At 29.9% G+C, this 22,569-nt stretch overlaps 1 protein-coding gene across 2 annotated transcripts in view; it reads right to left on the reverse strand.

Moving 5' to 3' along the window:
* The window catches only part of LOC148235031 (uncharacterized), a 208,488-nt gene that overhangs the window by 93,666 nt on the left and 92,253 nt on the right, over window positions 1-22,569 (reverse strand). The gene's annotated exons all lie outside the window — the stretch shown is intronic.

A 22,569-nucleotide genomic window follows, 5' to 3' on the forward strand; every position in this document is an offset into this window, starting at 1 on the left:
TTGTAAGCAAGTGTTATACAAAATTATATTTAGGGCAGTTTTTGAAACAATTCTCCGAACAACGTCGGTTTAACATATAAAATATTTAAATGCAAATCTTGATTAGAAAGTAATTGTTTTTGTAGAAATATTACTATGTAAATTTTAGATTGTAACTTGACGGATCATAAAGTAAAAAGTCCTTGACCTACGCCGACGCTTCCTGAGCACAGAACAAAGAGTCTTAGAATACAGTTAGAGCTAATACTTCTTACGCTAGTAAAATACATTTCAGCTTTCATGGCTCGCATTTTAGTCTCACAGCTCGAACGCCTTGTCTATTCAGCTCGCTAGCTCTATTCAGTTCGGCTAAACACGGCCTTATTCGTTTATCTAATTTGTCTGTCCGTCCGCAGCTGTCATCACATTGTTTTTGCTTATCAGGTTAAAACTGAACGGTCGTTGGCACTGTGGCTTAATGCTTTTTGGGCTTTATGCACACAGTGCGCGCACGCACTGAAATTTATGATGCGACAAGAATTTCCCAACACAATGGGATAAAGTGTCGGAATTGCGCGATAATTGGAGGAGATAAGGGAGCGTGTGCTGGAGAGGATGTCGTGAGGCCATTAGCATATAAATAATAATTATATGTACAAGGTTTTTATTTACATTTTATATAGTTTCAATTTACAGTATAAAACATATGGCTGAAATATAATAGTTTTATTAGCATGTTTTTATATTCCATTACATTAGATATTCGAGAATGTGAGGTTCACATTTTTGTTAAAAAATTTTTTTTTTATTAATTATTGAATTTTTTATTAATTTATTGAAAAATTGTGATATTTTGGGAGAATTATTTATCGATCGTTTCTTAAACCATGCGAAAATATTACAACAGAAACATATTGTAGAGACTGTATCCATGCATATAAAATTTACCATGAAACATCCGATGTTGGTAAACAGATTTGGAGCGATATTGCTCCATGATAATGAGACCTCATACTTCACTGATTACTGTTGCAATATTAAAACAAATTAGAATTGGAAATTTTGTCAATGAATTCAAATATAAATATTTGTTTTTACTTTGCTAAAGTTATAAAAGACATTATTAATTGGGCACCGGTGAAGCTGAACCACTAAAACACTAAATTACACGATGCCAATATTCGACCTTTAATCTCATTTACTGGATACATTGTCACTGTATCGAATATTAGCAGCAATCTATCAACTTGTCTCACTTGTCCTCTGTCACCGTACAGGTGCAAACTGCACCGTCTGCGCATCTCTCAGCCAGACAATTATGGTAATGTATTCGTCGTTTAATTAGCCACGGCAAACTGTTGCATAATATTCGTCTGTGGTACGTATGCAAAAGGTCAACAATGACTGTTGCATAATGGTGGCCTATTAAGGCAGAAAAACAACGACGGAATGTCAACAGACGCAGGCTATAATTGTACACTCTGTCTCTTTGACGATGATGGCGAGACGTCTTCTGTACACATGATTTTTTTTATTCGCATAAATGTTTGCACACGAGAAAAATATTATACGTATAAGCTAGAAAAAACAGATAAATTAAACGCTGCACTGGTGTTTACGTAACCCAGTATTTTGATGGCTGTGACTGGATTAGCTCGTTATGCTTTAAAACTGATTAATATTGATATTTTTTTTGTAATAGGCGTGTCTGTTTTGTGTTAAAATGAACACGTAATAATTAATAGACTATGTAATTAGAAGTATTTAACATATGCAAAACAAGGAAAGCTACATTTTAATTGTATACATTTTTAGTAATTTTTTTCAGCTGGTATTAGGCAAGTACCGAAATTAGTGTAAGTTAATATTTATTTAAAATAAATTAAGATGATCGTGACCTAACAGGTTACCCCGAATGCGTCACGATGGCCAAAAAACAATAATTGTATTATTACAATACAAAAAAATAGTATATGTTATATAAAAAAAAATACATAAAATAAATATATGAAACATTAAAATTAAACGATAAGAACTGGACCAGCTCATTGTACTTAACACTAAACAGATCATTAATAAGAAATAATCTGAAATGCCAGCGTATTGAGGAGCCGGATGGCGACAGCCATAGGCGAGTCGGATAGTGACAGGCATCAAAAGAGGACGCGATCGTGATTTTCGAAGACTATAAAAATCCTTCTAGAAAAGTTTGATTGTCGATAGCACCCTTCAGTAGTTTAAGGAAATGCTTAGCGACATACGACTTTCTGTGAGAACTCCTAAAAGAAAGGCGCTATGATACAAGAACGGATTATAACCAAATATCCTCTAATAATGGTATCTAGTGAATTGAACTTTTTCGATTAGGAGGGAGTAATTGGGATTTCAAATTATAGATCTCGATTTAAGAATACTGCCAAAAAGAATTTTCTTTAGCCAAAATGTCTCCACTGATATGGTAGGAATAATCTGGTGTTGAACGTGATCAAAAAATGACATAGTATTGACCATTTCTGACACAAAAGAGCAGACGGTTGACGGAAGCCCATCTCCATGAAGGATCTAAATCACGCCGAAGAGAGTAGTCTGCAGCAGATCGAATGCATTTAAACAATTTTAAATTAACTGTATAAAGAAGAAAACTCTAATTATTTTATTGCTATGGATTAAAGCTGCGATTTAAAAGATACCTCTCGAATATTAATATTTATTTGTGATATTGACGTAAATTTCAATATTTTTGAAGAAATGGCTGCTCTCGTTAGTTTAAATAAATTACGATATTTTTTAGAGTAGAAAAAACAATAAGTGGAAGAATTTTAGTATTACCACCGATGAAGGATTGAACATAAGTGGTAAAAAATCTGCTTGGGTTACATTGCACCATAAACTATTCACCGACATGTTTCATGTATGAAGATGTTAAAATTATACAATTTATGGATGTTTTTGTAACTATAATTAACTTCATCAAAAGATACAGTTTAAATCACCGCTAGATTAAAAAAATTCTAATAAAGATTGAATCACAATATGAAGATATTATATATTACCCAGATGTCAGGAGTAGGGCATTCGAACCGGGTAGAACCGGAACCGGGTACCTGGTTACCCGCCATGTTTTTCATGAAACCGAAAACCGGGTAATGTTTGACTGGTATCCGGTTAATTTCATTTAAATATTTTTTTCCATTATTTCAAATTAAATGGAAGAGCCGAATCGGCGATCTTAAGCGACTAACGACTTTGAACGACAAAAAAAGGGACAACACTCAGCGACCTATAGATTTCGAGATAAGCGAATGCATAGATAATGATTATTTTGAAAGGATGCAGTTATAAATAAAAATAAATTTTAATGGGTTGTAGGGTGAAAATATAACACATTAGATTCGTTAGTGTTTTTAAAATATAACTTTTTACAAAAAGAACATCACTAAAACTTTGTTTCTCTATCTACATATAATACATATAATAAATATAATCATCTAATTTCTTTTATAATTTTAATAAAATTTATTTCCTTAGTATTTTTCATGTGCAATTTGTATTATTATTGCCAAATATGTGTTCAAATAAATATTTCGGTTTTGTACTGTTACACATGTATGTAGTATGTAAGTATATGTATATATGTACCTACCGATGGAATGTAAAATAGCTCGATTGAGTAAAGTATTAATAATTACATAATATATTGATTTTATTTATATACCCTATTTTAAAAAAAATGATAATAATTATTAAAGTTAAATTAAATATATCACGTCATATTTAATCAAAGATTCAAATATAATAAAAATTGGACTTTTAACGGCTTACAAAACATACTCGGAACCGAACCGGGTACACGGTTATTTTCTGGGAAATACCCGTAGAACCGGGTAATGCATTAGTCCGGGTAATTGGATGCCCTAGTCAGGAGGCTTTATTTTTGCTAAAAGATGAAATACATTAAATATATTAATTCATGAAACATTTTTAGAAATTAAGGCATTCAAATTATTAAGAAGCAACTTAATGGAGAAGAAACTCCATAATTTCTTAAATTGTAAATTAATATTTGCAATATAAAAGAACATAGTAATTAAATAAAAGAGTGCATTAAATCTCTACAAAACGAATTCAAGACGATATTAAGATTTCCATAACAAGAAATTCCTCTTTTTTAAAATCCCTTCGCTCCCTGATTTAGAGATTTTCTAGATTATTTACAGAAATAATTGGCCTATAAACAAATAACATGTTAAAATACTCTTTCAAATCAGTCATTAATAGAATTTTATAATGAACTATCAATATCTTTATTTCCTGCTCTGAAAACGTTTACTATATTTGTCAGCACATATATTTGTGAACAAAGATTTTCTAAAATGAGTTACATTAAAAATAAATATAAAACGAGAAGAACGGATAAAAATTTATTTTCAGCGCTTCAAGTTAGCAGCACTAATTTTAATAAATTGGTAAAAAAAATTGCAGAACACCAAATGCGTCATTGATTGTATATAATTGTACTGTATATTAAATTTAAAAAAATGTAAAAATAATAATGTTCTATTATTATATATTAAAAAATAATAAATATATACATATCTAAAACAATTCATTAGTACCTAAAAATATACGAATTCAAAGTATGTTGCCAACCTTGTTGCTATACATGGTATAGCTGCTATACTAATCATATTGAATCTAGACCTTAGATGCAATATGATGAGTTTTATTGAGGCACTGTTTAAGCAACGATCTTGCTAAATATTTACCAGAAATTTAAGTAAAATCTCGGCTAAAATATTCCATGTGTATTTATTACCCTCCGTGCGAAGCAGCTTTTGGTGTTAAAACAATTTAATAAATTTAACCGAGACTTTTCGGTTCGCTGCGCAAAATCGAGTCGAAAAATTCGGCATTCTTTGCAAAAGTATAAACCGCTCAATCATAAAAGTTGCGCCGCTTGCACGCAGAATCTAGATAATGTAATCAGAATTAAATGATGTAATAAATCTTGCTAGCATCTTCCGCCTTTTAAGTTTGTTTAATTACTCACGTACGTATTTTTATTCTGGCGCAACGTTAAAAATTAACCGAGCTGTTTATCTGTGCACACATTGTGCTTTAATGTGTCCGTTATTTTCCACAATGGTCATCAAATATTTGCGTCTGCCGACCGTTTCAAGGCTCGACAGATTAGCGACATTGTATCTCACTATCTCTAGGTCTACAGGATGTCCTGTAAATAATTCTTTTAACATTTACTAATGATAACTCAACAAACTTATCCGCTCGTATCAATACGAAAAAACCCACATGATTATTTAAATGTATAGCCCTTGATAATTATATCAAAATAAACTGCGATGAAAAAATATAATCAAATGTATTTTTGTATTAAAAAAACGCGACTAGTGAAGTTTTGCATTCCCTATCATTAAAACAAAAAAATAATACCTCAGTTTTGTTGTATATATAATACATACTACATACAAAAATAAAACATTTTATCAGCCGGTCGATTTAATTACATCGTCAAAGTGGAGGTCTGGACTTTGTTCTGGGTTCGATTTTCATAGCCTAATTTCATTTTTAAACATTGTTAAATCATCACGAGTCAGAGCTTGTCACGATACAAATTACAATATGATATAAGATTTTTTGCATGTACCGAAAAATATATCTTATATGTATATTGTTCAAACAAATAAAATATGAGATTTTGCAGGAAGATATCGAAGCGAACTACAAAACTAAATTTAAAAATGACTTCAGTGTCTTAGATCATTTAAGGAAGGGTGGAAAGCTTTCTATAGAGAAATTCTCAGAAAAAGATATATGTAAATACTGTAAACACGCTTTTTTCAAACGTGTTATTACTGATGAAAAGAAATATTTTTTATGTTTTAACGTCAATCAAACGCGTTCTAAACCAACTGCTGAAGTTAGACTTTGCTTTGTGTTTTAAAATACCAGCATGAATTCCACCGCTGCCTCCAATTTTATATTATTATTTTACGTGTCGCATGGGTTTGATGTCTTTGATAAAATTTAGCGACTTTTTAAAGCTTTCAGGTTTAAAGTTTATCGCGAAAGATTTCGAGGATGGTAAAAAGTTTGTAGAAACAACATTAAATAATTGTTATTCGGGCAAAAATCGATATTATCAATGTCCTGGTGGACCGTATGGTAGTGTGCTATTATTAATACAAATTTGGAGCAACGATAAGAAGGCATTTTGTTTTTAAATAACTATGTCTTGTTAAGTTAATATAGTAGGTGGAATAGTAATGGGATTGTGCATAACAAACATTTAATTTATACCCCCGAAAGTAACTCTTTCACACTGAAATGACGGGCCTCCAGCGTGTGGTGGGCTGGCGCCCAAAATATGGGGTTAAACGTTAAAAACAAAATTGGACACTATCGTAATGGTCGAGCGAAGATCCATCGGCTCATTAGCAATCAGTAGCTTCAATATTGTAGACTTCGCATAGTCGGCTGTGCGGCAATTACATCAACGACTGTGGACAGGTTTCCGGTCATGATTCATATTGATTATGACGTATGAACTTTGACCAAAACTTTAGACCACCAAAAGCCGCCGCTTCCCTTTTCGCATCTCCTCGTCCAGTTGCCTAATTGCGTTGAAATTGTTTCATTAGGGAAGAACACGGAACTGGAGGTGAATGAGGCCGATATTCAAGAGTTGGTGGAGTAACATTTTCCTAGTTACAGTTCTACAAAAATATTATATTAAGCTATCAGTGATTCCGATATGAATAATTATTTAATTTCTAAATATTTTTGGGTTTTGGAACTAGTTAACTTAAGTTTTTTATTTTTCTTACAGGGAAATTTATTTGATATACGAGCCTTTATCGTAAACAGAGGTTCTACTATTTGGGACAAGAAAAATACGCTACAAAAATTCTGGGAAATTTTATTATCAGACATTGAAATTCAGATCCATCCTTATCTTACGCTTTAATGAAATAATTTATAATACCAATAGGTGGTAACGAAATTTATTTTCGTTCACATGCGTAAATTCTAGCATTTAATGTAATGTTTTCCTTTTACAATATTTTACTCTACATAAACACAAAACCAGAAATAATTCGTTATTAAATAAATATTTTACAAGTAATTTAGGTAGGTGCAATAGGGAAGATAAGTTTTCACCAATTCCTGCGTCTATAATAAATTAAGGTTTTTCGTGCAAATAAGTGCCCGCCTTTGCGACCCTGCATCAGAATCGACGGTGTTAATGCTCATTACATTGTCGACCGAGATGGTGTTGATATAATGACTACGGTGATGATGCTGACGATTTCGGCGCCGAGCGTTAGGTCAACTAGCACAAGGTCGTCGGTGGCCGCAGACGCCCGCCAGACAGGAAATGAAAGCGATTACGGTTTTTTTCACTGTCCAAAATCACCAGACATTGTCTAATCGCATTTTTCGCTCTAATCGCACAACCAGACGATGCGACATGCTTTAATCGGGCACGAGCAGATATGGAAAACATTTTTTAAATATTAGGTATTTATTGGATTAGCGACTGTAAATTATCGGTAAAATGTGGCTCGCGAGCCGTACACGGCTCTTGGAGTACACATATGTGGCTCTTGAGCGTAAAAATTAAAAAATACATGCGAATTTTGACAAATAGAGCTACAAGGCTACTTAAAATTAGAGACAGGGCAAAATCGAAATCTAACCTATTTTTGTTTGTATCGGTGAAAACCTAATCTTATAGTTGATTTATTAAGATTTTATTGTTTTATACAATTTCAAAACATTTTTTAGCGGCATCATTTGTTTTTCTTTAGAAAAAATAAAAGTAATTTTTTATTAGGGTATCGCTTAATGTGGTATAGTTATCAGACTAAAATAATTGTGGCAGTTTCACGTTAAATGCGAGGTACGTTTAGTAATTCGTTTCTTTTTTGCAAAAATAATTCACAATCTGTATGTGTTCTTGGCAATGCCGTTATGTATATGAAAAACAGTGTTGTAAATTTTATTTAATCAGGAATCAGTAAAGTTCAAAGAAAGATTTATTTTTGAAGCGTTTACTATTATTTTTGAATCACAAATTTTACGCACATTGGGTGTTGAAAAAGAGAGCAGACGCGAAAATTTTATGGTGTTTAAATAGTCTCTTCCAGGTAGGGTTCTCAATCGTATATTCGAATATTGATTATTTAAATTATTAGCCCGATTTTAAACTATACTATCTCGAATGAAATTTGTAAAAATCTTAGTGCCACTCCAAAATTCATGATCCATTATTCAAATTACTTTAATAAGAGACGCTTTTTCTTAACAAAAAAAATGCTTTTACAATTTCGAGAAACATTTTTGAATAGAACGTTTATCGACCGTATCTACTATGACCGAAATTCACAGAATTCGTTCTTTGAACGAAACAAAATGTTGGAAACGCCTACCCTTTATTTTGGTTAAACGCTTTATAATATTATTTCAATTCAAAAATTCGATCGCTGTTAATTTATTTCTAGTTATTTAATTTATATGCAAATACGCACAAAACAAACGCCGATACGGATTCGATTTTTATTTGTATCAAATTCGTTCCAAATATTATTAGCTATTTTATTTACAATAAATTCAATAAAATTATGTATTTTAAATTTCACTCAATTGCAGCTAATTTTAATTCTGGGGAAAGTATGTAATAATGAATTAGGCATTTTACATTTAACGCCCTTACTTATTAATAATTCGTACAGCATTGTGTTTCATATTTTATAAAACTCAAAAAGTGTAACGACTATTAAAGTAATTAATGATTAATTAAAATAATTATTGTAACCCATGATTATTTTTTAATAAAATTCTTACAGGCAATTATTTGTTTTTTTGCATAATATCGGTAAAAATCGAGAGAAAAATTACGAATATATTTATATTCGAATATTTTATCCATTTTTTATTCAATATTCGAATAAAAACTACAAATAATTGCGAACCCTACTTTAGAAATAAAAAATGGCTTCACAGTATATATTTTTTTATAATAAAATGAGAATTTATCTGTAAATATTCACTTAACCTAATGACAGTATTTGAAAAAATATCATATATTGTGGCCCATTCGCTGAAATTAAAAGTTTAATGTGGTCCGTGAGGTTGTAAAAGGTACTTTACATTTATGATTTTTAAAACGATTCTATTTAGAAATCGATGCGATTCTCATATTCGGTTCTACTATTTCAAAGGTTTGATAAGTGGAATATTTTTTTTTGTATTTCTGTTTGTGTAAGATTTAAGAAGAATAAAAAGTACAATAAAAAGTATCAAGACTATTTATTATATTTTAAAAATAATGGAGCATCAAGTGCATCAAACTTTAAATCAGTACGTAGTTTCATTTAATTATTTTTGTTGACTACAAATCGGCATGCTAAAAAATGTTAGCATAATAAATTTTTTCGGTCAGATTTAAAATTAAACATTATCACATAAATTTTGGCAATTAAAAAGTATTTTTATTTTTAATTATGTTTCTGAGATATCAGTTGTTAACAATAAGATAAGAAGATAAAAAAAGCACAATTGGACTGTAAATATCGGCGAAAATAATGACTACCTGCGTTGTTGGAATACACAAAAAAAAGGATATTAAAATTTTAAAAACATTTTACTACAAATATGAAAAAATACTGGCAAATGTTTAAATAACGATTAGTTAAAAAACGCGTATTCGAATATTAGCATTTTCGGATTGTATCGCTCAAAATTTATTTATTTTTTGAGGAAATAGTATCTAACATATTGTATACATAAATGTCGTAACATATTATATGTATTGTTTGTTATTACTACACTCTAAATATGTACATATTCTTAGAATTACTCTTATTTTTTATGCAAAGTACAATATTATGCAATGTTTTATGAATAGACTATTTTCACGCGTGTGACGTAAATATGTATTTACCAGGAAATAGTACAGACATCTTATCATCATCGCAAGTGAGATTATTTGTGTAAATATTGATATGCGATATTCATACGCTGATTCAATATCACGCATATTTTAACATAGTAGTTAAATTGTCCATTCGAGCTTTGAACGAATCGACAGTTGGTTATTGACTATATCAATATACAGATAAAAAAATACTAATTATGCTCATTATTTATAATATATTTTTTTCCAACTTATTACCTATTGCAGATCTGCACATCTCGACAGTCGGATGCAACAAATCGAAAGTGAGATCAAGAACGTGGGTAGCTTTCACCGACCGACCCAGACGGTCAGAAGAACAGCCGTTGTTTACCACCAGACATCACAGATGTTTAGTCTTCGTCTGAGATCGTTTACGATAATCGTGAAAGTTTTCCAGTATTTCCGATGCCAGTGCATAAGAAAAAATAATTCTTACACATGCAACGTCTAAGATTACATGACCTTTAGCATCATCGAGTCAACAGTTGCTACTTAAAATATATGCGCTGTCTAGAATATTTAAAATAAATATAAAATAGATGCGAACAACAATTACTTATATTTATACAAAATATATGAACATTTTTAATTATATATTTAACCATTATTTTTTTATTAAAGCAATTAAGCATTTCGTTTCGCATTCCATTTTTTATATAACCACGAAACGCAATAAGCGGTGTGTGATATCCAGCAATACTTCACTTTGCGATTGTTCATATTGATAGCATTCATTTCAATCAAGATAATTAATGCTTAGCGAAAATGTGCCCATTTTTTATACGAAATGCGTAACACTATGGTTAATTTATATTTAAAATATTTTTCATTAATTAGGATAATTAAAGAAGAATTAATTTAATATTAAATTATTATGTATATTAAAAATAGATTATCATTTCATTTCGAAATATATTTTGGCATTCGAATACTGTGGTCCAAAATTATACACGAGTGTTAATATTTCATATACATTTTGACTGTGAAATAACAGTTTTTCTTCTCTAGCCAATAAAATTAAATTGCAGTCATGTAACGTTATTAAAAGCGTAAAATATGGGTGGTAAATTATATACCATTAGTTATTAAATATTTTTATGTTTAACACATGCGTTCTAATCTGACCTATTTTTTGTTTGAACGCGCAAAATCTGAATTCGCCATATGTCAATTTACTATAATAAATTTACTATTATTATGTTTATATAGCCAAAAATAAATTAGAATATAAATTACTAGCTCACGATAGTGTAAACAATCTCTTTTTCGCATTTTTGCTCATTAAATATAAAATATATATGTATGTCATATAATTTATAAATATTTATTATTTATTATTCAGACAAATTTAACAAAAACATATATAGTTTTATTAAAAACAAGTATGTATGTCTTTTGATATTCAATGTGTTACATTTACACACGGATATGTAAGTAAAGATTAATAGCAATGCTTTTCAAACATTGCTATTGATGCAAAGACGAAGAAAGGTGCAATTATTTTTATCTGGTAAGATGCAAAATAAAGAAATAAAGCATTTCGTAACATACGTTCCGTCAGGGTACTAATAATATCGATATTCAAATCGAAAACAATTATTTTATGTTGCGGCAATAAATTTATCAACAATCCTTAAAGCTAGAGCTATCAAGAGTTTAATTAGAATATCTCACACCCTCCTCGAAACCTTACACAATAAATTTATAACCTGGAAGCTGAGGATAGTCGTAGAGTTTGATTTAATTTTTTATATATCTCAAATGCTATGAATTCAATAAAAAATTATGAAAGCTGAAATGATTTTTATTTACATTATAGATTTGCACAAATTAGGATTTAATGTTTAATTATGCGTATGTTTGAGATTGAAACAAAGTCAAAGAACCTATATTAATAAAAAAAAAAACATTTGCAATAACAACCAGTGGCATTATATACACAACGTTAAGTTTTTTTAATCTTTACTGTAAACAAAAAATTGTAATGTTTGTCAACAGCAAATGGATTGTTTAAACAGGACTGAAAGTGACGTTAAGAGAAAGATTTTTTATTACCGTTCAAATCAGCTACGTTTGGGCATTAGAAATGAGTAAGTACTAATATCTTATACGTAGGACAAAAATATATGTCAAAACCCCACTTATACGCTTCAGTTTAGTCATTGAGCTTGCCACCAGTGGAGCTTACATCATCGCAGACATCATTTTTTATACTCAGGTACCCAAGCAGTCTTTCCACTTTAATCGATTTTCGAGTCACCAGAAGTAAACTTTAGCTTTGCCACGACCGGGACATTCTATGATGTACTACCACATCATGAACGATCCATCTACGTATCTATAATATATATATATATATATATATATATATATATATATATATATATATATATATATATATATATATATATATATATATATATACAAATTATTGCGTACGGCTAGAATATTATTATACTAGTTAGTATTTTATACTTAAAACTTTAATAAGCGTTTGTAGAATACTAATGGCATTAGATAATAATATGCGACAAAATAGTGCGACGTTCCTCTCATCAAATTCACCAGAAAATCACGCGTGATATATCATTTTGATTAAATAAATCAATCAAAAATACTTACAAGCATATAAACGCACAGCTACTTAACCCTTTTAGTGCCAAGTGAAATTAGGCGGTGTATGCTAAAAATGCCAAACATTTTATGAGAAAATATAGATTTTATAAATATATTTGAAAAAAATATTTCTGATTTTTTTCTGTGAACTACTATTTATTATAGAAACGAAATAAAATATAATTTTACAAAGAAAAAATTACAAAACTCGGAGCGGACACCCCGCGTCTTGACGGCATTCAAACGGTTAATGCAACTGTTTCAAAGGCAATCTATAAAAATATATTCAGAATTATAAACATATATACAATACTTTATTAGTGAAGCTATGTTTCATAAGTAAAACTTAATTTGTAAACGGTGCTCATTTATCGAGCCTAGTGTATAATATCGCACACCGGTTGATGTATAAGTATAAAAGGTAATCATAAATAATTTATTAGCGTCTTACGGAAACTTGAAAACAATACCGACGGCTATCACCACATCGCATCGGCTGCGTGATACTGCCGCTCTATAGTGAGTTTTCGTGAGACTTGTTGTGGTCCAAAATTTGTCAAGACCAGTGGATGCAACGGCCGCCATTAGACTTTTTAATTCAGCGTACACGTGTTGAATATTTGATAATGGTAATGGTATGGTGATTGTTTAGAGTCGTCGAAGAACAACCGTTCGTAGTTTGAAGAATGCGGAACTTTGGCCTTTAAGTTATTACGCACTAGACCAATCGTTAAAATTTCATTAAGTAACTGTTTAATCCATTAAATAAATATTTTACAGGGTGCAAAATTTTGTACCAATTCTCATAGGACATGGTGTAACTATATTTTTATGTACAAAGAGCAAGTTTATATAATTATTTTACTAAGAAATCAATTATAAAACAAAAACGAAATGGAGAAGTACACAACAAATATACAAAATTAAAATAATAATTTTAATGGAACTACTATGGGTTCCATTTCAGTAAAATTCATAGATTACATCATTTTAATTAGTAACTTTGTCGACATTTTATTTAATTGAAATTATGTAATGATTGTGCTATGGTCGATCTTAAATATGTTTTTATTTCATTTTGACTTGTTAAAGCTTCTCTCACACGAGGCAGTAGAAACGCGAAAAGTGATAAATATTTAAAGAATTACAAATTTATGATGAGTTGTAAAGAATAGTGCCAACATTTTTAGACTTTTCCCTAAATTGTAAATGATTCAGTTGGTATTATTTAAAACTTATATATTATGTATTATTATTCAAAACTCATAGAATAAATATAATAAAAAATTAACTTTAATTAAAGGGGATATAAAAATAAAATGCACTCTATGCTAGCTCTGTGTATATTCTCTGTTTACGCCTACCCAAAAGTTTTAAGAATAGAATCAGTTATAAATTCAAACAAGTTATCTTATACCTTAATTGATAATTAATATTCTTTTCTAAAAGGGTTTGTAAGCAAATTGTATTATTTTTTCAAGCATATAAAAAGTTCTCCAATATATGACTTACAAAAATCAATTTTCTTCAAAACGATTTTATTGCTTTTGACCTGGACTGGAAGTTCACTATATGGCAACACTGAGCAGCAAAGAAAACACGACTAATTTTCAGGTAAATATTATGAATAGATATTTTTAATAATTTTTAATGCCTAATTAAAATATTTTGCATAAAATATGATTTCAGAAAATATGTTGCAACGGTGGCCAATTTTTATATATTTTTTGTAGCATAGAGAGGGTTAACTCGTACTTATTATTTATTTAAGAAAATATATATAAAACAGCATTTTTTGTCAAGAGGCCCGGAATCATTGTTTTTCCAAGGTCCGAGTTTGCTCTCGGTGGCCCTGCTCGTTAGTTGAAAAGAAATACGGGAAAGTATATTTTTGAGAGTAAAAAAAGCAATTTTTCGGATTTTACAAAATGCAAAATCAAAATCCATTGGATGCACTGATATGACTCGACCGTAGCCCATAAATGGCGCGCTGCCGAGAGTCTGTGTCCCCAGATAAATGTTCTCCAAAACCGTGTTTTTAATGGGGTGTATGGAAGAGTGTACTAGATATTTTTCTTGCTTTCATTTGTGATATATATTAACATAATGCACTTTAATTGAATTAAAAGTGTGTTGTGCATCAATATAAATGGCTATGAATTGTTTTTGGAATACCCTAGAGATCAGACATCCTGACACAATTTTAGAAATATTGAAACGAGAAAGAAATACATTATTACTGTGCAGTACTAAAAAAATCATTTCAGGTATTGTCGCCGAACTATGAATTTAAAAAAATTCAATGAATCAACTGCAAGTTAATCCAAAAACATTTTTTACAGTTTTCTCTTTTTTTAATGTTGTAACTGTTCGCAGGTGTTTCCCGGGGCGTTTTTGTTACCTGTATTCAATTACGTTAGGTACGTGCAGCCTTGCAATGCAGTCAGTCACGCCAAAATGCACTCATATTCCAATCTACGAAATCATAATATCGGTTGCATTGTTTTCACCAAGGTTGCAAATCACCGAAATGCATCGATGCACATGTGGATAATTGGGTTATATGCAGTTAGGAGCGGATATCTATTGCGTTTCCTAGTTTAGAGTCAGCCTTGCATAAATTTACAGAAATCACAAAATAAAATAAAATACATTAATTCCAGAGATGGCGAACCTATGCAGTTTTATTGTTAACCACATTAAAAAAAGTATAAATATCATTGCTTATTATTTAATTGAATCAGGTTAAAAGGTTTTAATTATTAATATACACTTTTAACTAAGATGACCATTCGTTCCCGAATTCTAGAGACAGTCTTAGAAATAAGATTTAAGTTCAGGTTTATTCCTCTCATTAACATAATTTAAAGAATCTGAACAGACACAATCAATAAATTCATTAAAAAAACATACTCATTTTATTCCATTATACATGCTAACTTTGCTAATAATTTAAACGTATGCTGTTGTGAAAAAAATAGTATTGTTAAATTTAATAAATATCCCAATAACTTGCATGTTTTGTAAAGCTGTGATAAATTAAGGTGAAATATTTTGTATCAAAAAGCTTGAATCAAATTTAACTAAACAGAAAAAAATCTTTTCCTATTTTTTAGGCTTCTGGATACTTCAAAAAGCTTCCATTCCTTGACTACTGACTCCCAATATGACTCCTTAAATTTCGTTTAGTTTGGAAATACATTGTTAATTATCGTATTTTATATTTTTATTTATTTTTTAATGATTTTTTAAAGAAATAAAAAATCGTGCCGGGTAGAATTGATGATAGAGTATTTCTGAGAATTGCTTAGACCAGTGTTTGTAATCCGAGGCATTAAAAAAGTTAGTGCCGCATTGGAAAAAAAACAAAGAAGGCATTAAAACATTAAACTTGGAAAACAGTAGCGTAAGACTATTTTCTTTGGCAGGGAACTGTAAACAAGAACTAAGCACGTGAAGATTTGTCGAGCACAAAAAGAAATATAGGAATATTTATTTTATAATTTATTAACAATTACAATCTGACATACACACTGACATACAAGTGTGAATTTTACGTTTGAATACCAAAAACATATAAAAACAATTATAAATTAGTCATTAAAACGTACATCTTGATCATATCTAAATCAAACTTCAACAATTTATTATATTTAAAAAAAAGTATGTATGTAATTTATTGTTGAAAATTTATAAAAAAATTAGTTAATTCCGAATTTAAATTTAAGTTACAACAGTTAGTATTGCTTTGACTGTTGCTACTGCACTACGACTTTTGTTATATATCATAAAATATATTGATGCCCATCTAGACTTAAAAATCTGATATTAAAAAAAAAACGATTGGGCTCCAAAATATACGATGCAGAATTTTTATAAAGTGAACAATTTATACAAAATAACATGTTTATTAATTTCATTAAAAAAAATTGGCAACTACAGCCAGTGAAAAGTAATTCATTAGATATCCGCAAATGTTAAAGATGGTTTAAAAAAGTTTGAACGGGAAATTACGATATCAAGTTTAGTTCTGGATGTGGGAGCTTTCCATCAGCTTGCCGAAAACCAAACCAGCCCGATTCAACAGTGCTTAGATACATAATGAAGATTGAGAGAGCTTAAAAACAAGTTGTATGGTTATCCGCATATCCCAAGAGTTTCAGGATCTTGAAGAAAAGTGAAATGGGTGTTGTATGACAACAATTATCGTAGAAGACAGTGGTTATCCAAAAGTCAAGTAGCAAAATCTACATTAAAATAAGTTATTTTGTGTGTATAGTGGGATTGCAAAAACATTGTGCATTATGAAACTCTTAAATCTGGCCAAACAATAACAGCAAGTTTTTATTGTGATAAGCTGGACCGTTGTGCACAAGGAAATAAATAAGGCATGCACTTGTCAATAGAAGTCGAATAGTTCTACAACATTGCTAGTTTCAATGATAATACGAAATTGACTAGATAATATTAAGGAACTTGATTTGAAGGTTTTATTTTATCCGCCATTTATTTATATTAATTCGATCGATGCAACACTTAATTAAAATGCAGGCAATGTGAAAAGGGGGCTATCGGAATATTAACCATTAAAGCCATTAAAGTGGAATTAAAAAATTAATGAGATGTGGGAGAAGGTTGTATCTTTAAGATAAAATGATATTTTAAATTATTAAAATAAATATTTTTTAAAATTACTTCTGGGACCTAATATCAATTTTAATTAATAAATTTTCTATCAAGTATTGTGATTAAATAAATTTAAGCGCAATCGCTATGTATTATAATAAAAAGTATAAATAATGGGTTAAGTGGATCTTATATAAGTAAAAATTACTATATAAAGCAAAAAAATATTAACTGATATTTTTGTCAAAAATGAGTAATTCTAAATGAAAGCACTATAATTGCTAAAACCACAAGTGAAAAATATGTATACTTTATTTTTCTGTGAAAGCTAAATATATCATTTATATCATATCGGATTTATTAACTATAAATTATATTTTAATAAAAACATATGATTTGTATAATTAAGGGTATGTCGTATATGTCCTTTATAAAAATGCATATAATAAAATATACTTTTATTAGTTTCAGAAATTGTTTAAAAGCATTTACTTGCCACTGAACACATTACTAGATAATAATGATTCGGCTATATATTTGGAATAAAAAAACTACTTTGATGCTAGTTAATATGTTTTTTTCTTCGGGGTCTTTATATACCTAATTATAAATAAATACTAATAAATATTATACAAATAACGATATTTAGAGTTGAAATAACAACAGTAAATAATTTACTATATTACAAAATACAAAATTTAGATCAGCGTCTATAATCTTCAAATAAAACACATTATTATAGTTTTAAATAGTTTCTAAAACTATAAAAAATAAAAGCGCATCGTTAGAGATAATCCGCATCGTCTGCAATATTTTCGCTTCTTTACAGCGCTTCACACATCCTATGAGTGCACTCGTCGTAAAACTTTTTTTATCTAAAAAGCCAAAACATGTGTCGTTAATGTGTTGCCGTATGCAAATTTATTTCACGGACTTTTGATCTTAGCGCCGCTTTATGAGAAAATTCTAAGAAAGCAGCGTCCGTTTCGGGGAAGTCGTCACTTCCATATTTAAAACGGGACGCAGTAGACCCGAACGAGCCAATAGGGCGTGAACATTGGAAAATCCCTTTCTCGAAATATTTCACCTTGGCAAAGTAAGCGATTGAGATTTATGGGGAAAACGTTTTAGTCGGGTTGAATAAAACGAAAGGGATAAAAAATATTTGAGTGCGCATTCTACATATCTGATGTGGAAATTTAATTCCGGATTGACAATGAAGCACAGGAATCGGGTGAAAATTTATCATATTAATTATCTTTATTGTAGTTAAAAAACGTACGCATAGCAAAAAGGTGCTCTATTTTTGAATAATTGGCAGAGGAGTGAACAGAAATTATTTTTGTATATTTTTACCACAAGGATTGAAATTGGGAACAACATTGTTTATGGCGTTTATAATATAGTTATAAAAATGTACAATGTTTTTATTGGCGAATGAGCGATCAAATACTTTAGATTTTAAGAAATTAGTTTAATTAGTTTAGTGAATTTGAATATTATATTTACTAGGAATTTCTAGGATCATTGTTACTGTTGATTGAACCTCGTTTAAATGTGTTGTGAATGTCTAAATCCAAACAATTCGTATGATAAAATATTCTTATTTATCACATGCTTTAATAATGTTCGCTCGTAAGAGTGATTTTCGTAGAAGTGATGTTAATATTTAATTATATGGCTAATCAATTTAAATCGTCCGCGTTTAATACAAGCAATTAATTAGTAAATTTTCTCCACAATTTCACGCATACGTCTAGCGTTCGCAATTTAACGGCGATAAATTAGCAAAGTCGTTTTTCCACCAAATGAAATTTTAAAGGCGAGTCTAGACGACGCATAAAGCGTAATGAAAAACGAGAGGTAAAAAATACCGTGCAATAGAACGTTCAGTTAAATAACCGCGATGATGTATTATTATTAAGAAGACACGGTTGTTTGGTGGCGACGTGACTTTTTCTTTTGACTTTGCGGTAAATCACGTAACTTACAACACTTTTCCAACGTTCGGAGTGAGAATGGACGGGAAGAAGGGGAGACTTTCAAGTTTGGCCTGTTGGTAATTTCCGCACGTGGAAAGTTTTGAAGGTTATTTACAGTGACAATAGGTACTTCTGCTGGGTAAGACTTTTCTGAAAAGTGTCTCGAAACTCTTAATTTCAACATTTTTTACCTTCAAGATTAATGAATATAATAATAAAGCTGTTGCTATTTTTTAACTACATCGCCTCTTAGATGATAATTAAAATGGTATAGAAGGATGTTTCGTATCTGTATATATATATAATAGAAAAAAATACCAAGAATTTCAATTAAATGAACTGGAAATCTAAAAACAGCTGTTGACAACATGTACGAAATAAAATACCTAATTGCTTAAAATATACAGGATGGCGCAAAATCACTAATGTGGACGTAAGTTTAATCAAATGATATTTTAGTTGTTTAACATTTTTTATTGCTATTTTATTGTACTGAAATCATTTTATTTTTTATTTTTATTACAGCTAAAACATCAGTACTCTTATACTATTAAACTTTATAAATTTCGATCAATCGACAGTTTTTCTAATAGTTTCTCTAATGTATGTATTATTTATATAATATAATACATACATACATCTCAAACAACTGTTCATATTCATTATTTGAATTCGATTTTTATTTTTTTAAAATATACTTGTCCCATCTTTCCCCTCCTACTCGGTAGGCCTCCTAGAACTACCCGCCATCCAAGATGTTAGCGCTCATCATCGTTGTGTTGGAAATAAGGGTGCGTGTACGCATGCATGCATACATACATAGCTTTCCGCGAATTTGTTTACACCGCTACAAATACTAAATCAGGGCTGTTTTAAAAGTAGGGTGACCATACGTTGGAAATTGAATTAAAAATTATAATGTGTTATATTTTTATTATAAATTATTGTCATGTTGTGGTATTTTGTAATCAATAAAACAATTCCTGTAATGTTCTATTGGTATTGAAAAAAATATTATATTGAACAGATATTCATCCTGGAGAGTGATACCAAAACTGCTCTCATGTTTTTGAGTTAAATATGTATATAAATAAACAAAAAAAAGTAAGAAAGTGATATTTTACACTTCCCTCAACAAATTAAATTAAAAAAATAAAAATTAATTACACTTGTAATTTTACATGGTCACCCTATTATATTCTCGCACCAATACTTTGACGATGAGCGTTCATATCTTGGATGGACTGTACATAGATATTCAACGGCAAAATTCCCGAAACGAAATTTGACACTTTCTGAATTTAATGGCATTCCTGATCATTGCATTACTGATATGTTTAATTACTATTGTCGCATTATGGCCGAGTTGAAACTCATAAAGCATAATATAGCCTAACTGAGATTATTTTATCTCCACTGGCATTGCTGATTTAGGGTTAAAAATATTAAAACAAATAATATACCATTACTAAAAAGCATCACCGATACTACTACTAATAATAAACACCGAAATAATATTAAAATTATTGGTAATTTGCAAAAAATTATACATTTTTGCAAACGTAAGAAAAAGCGTAAAGATTTATAAAACAACCTGATTAAAATCATGTGTTTCGATGTTTTGTCAAATATTTTATTTAAAAAAACCGCGTAAATAGCAAAGAAAAATCGATAGACGTGTGGTCATTGGGAATGTCGCAGAAAGAGAGTAAGAGAAAGATCTGTCTTAAAATAAAGAATGACACAGGCCTTTTATTCTCAGCAGCGCTCAATCCGCGAATTAATGTTATAAAGAATCACGATTCTTATCAACGAGAATAAGGAGGAGGAAGTAGTGACAGGAGGTTCTGCAATAGTGGTGCAAAAATAATGCGTAGCGTCAGCTACGGTGAACATTCACCTCAAACCACCGCTTTACGACAGGTTATCGGCCATAAAGTCGCTTAGAATACAACACTATAAAATCTCTATGTTTGCACAGGCCAATAATGAAGCGTCTGCAACGAATTGCGCGCACTCGACGCCGTTTATTTTTATTTTTACAACGCTTTTCTGACGATGCAGGCGATAGCTGTTAACGTTTGACTTTCGATCCGTCTGCAAAAATGTCTGTATCAGTAGACAGAAAATCGGGGCTATCTATAGACGGGCAGAGCAGCTGACCCCTGCTCGCATGATAACCTTAATTTGTCACGAGCAATTAACAAAACTAGTATATTGCAAGTCGCGTAAAGATTTGTAGAATTTATATTAAAAAACTATGTGTAACTTTTATATTTTATATTAAAAAGTTAAAGGCAAATAGATATTTATTTCAAATCTGGACATGGACCTGGTAAAGTTACGCCAATATTACATTAATGCGTAATTAAATAGATTAAATAGATACATTATATTGAAAGCATCAAATAGGAATTAAGAGTGACGTAATAATTATTTTTGCATATTGAACCTTTGAAATACAAAGCTGAGTTTTTGGCACTAATTTTGAAAGTATATAAAATAATTACAATACAAATAGATCAGTATTACAAAAATATCATGCATAGTATATTTTATATTTCTGTTAATAGTTTTGCTATCTTGAGTTAATTTACTTGTTAAATAATTATTGTCGGTAATTAAACTATATACACGAACGAAACTAATGACAGATTTTAGACAGCGCATACTTTTCCTTAATAAATGTTATTAAGTGTTCTCAGAGATTGTATTATATATACAATTAAATTCAATTAAAACGTAGTAGCTATATATAAAATAAACAATAGCAATGTCACGCGTAATAATCATAAAAACATTACAAGTAAAATTGGTTTTTATAGTCCATTGTGGTCCTTGCTGAGTGTGTATCAAATGTTGATGCAAAAATGATAAAATTGATTATAAATAAAAAAAAACATAATTACACAATACTATACAAAAAATAATTTTTTGTAGCGAAATTTATACATAAAAAATATTTTTTTTTATTAAGAAAATATTGTAATCTAATAGCAAGAACCTTATTGAATATTGTGTAGCAATATGTACAATTGAAAGCAGTTTATTACATAAAATGGCGACCACTGCAATTAATTTGTACAAGATATGTTAAATAAATTTTATTGCTACGCACGTGGAAAAATACGGCGTTTTAGCGAGTCGTTATAAGGGAATTCCAAGGGCAATATACAAGCGATATATTTCCTTTCAGACACAAAAATAATAAAGAGCATGTAAAAAAAGATCTACTGTGAAAACCGTTTTTCCGTGCAGGTAGAGAAACATACAAATCCAACTATTGTATAATTTACACAAATCAGTATTTAATGTAATATCCCATTTTGCGATTATGTACAAAGTTTCTTTTTCTTGAAAGATTTACCATTAAAAAGTACAAGATTA

Source organism: Plectrocnemia conspersa, unplaced genomic scaffold (genome assembly GCF_051122295.1).
Source record: "Plectrocnemia conspersa isolate PC_06_02 unplaced genomic scaffold, ASM5112229v1 ptg000005l, whole genome shotgun sequence".
NCBI classification, from domain to species: domain Eukaryota; kingdom Metazoa; phylum Arthropoda; class Insecta; order Trichoptera; family Polycentropodidae; genus Plectrocnemia; species Plectrocnemia conspersa.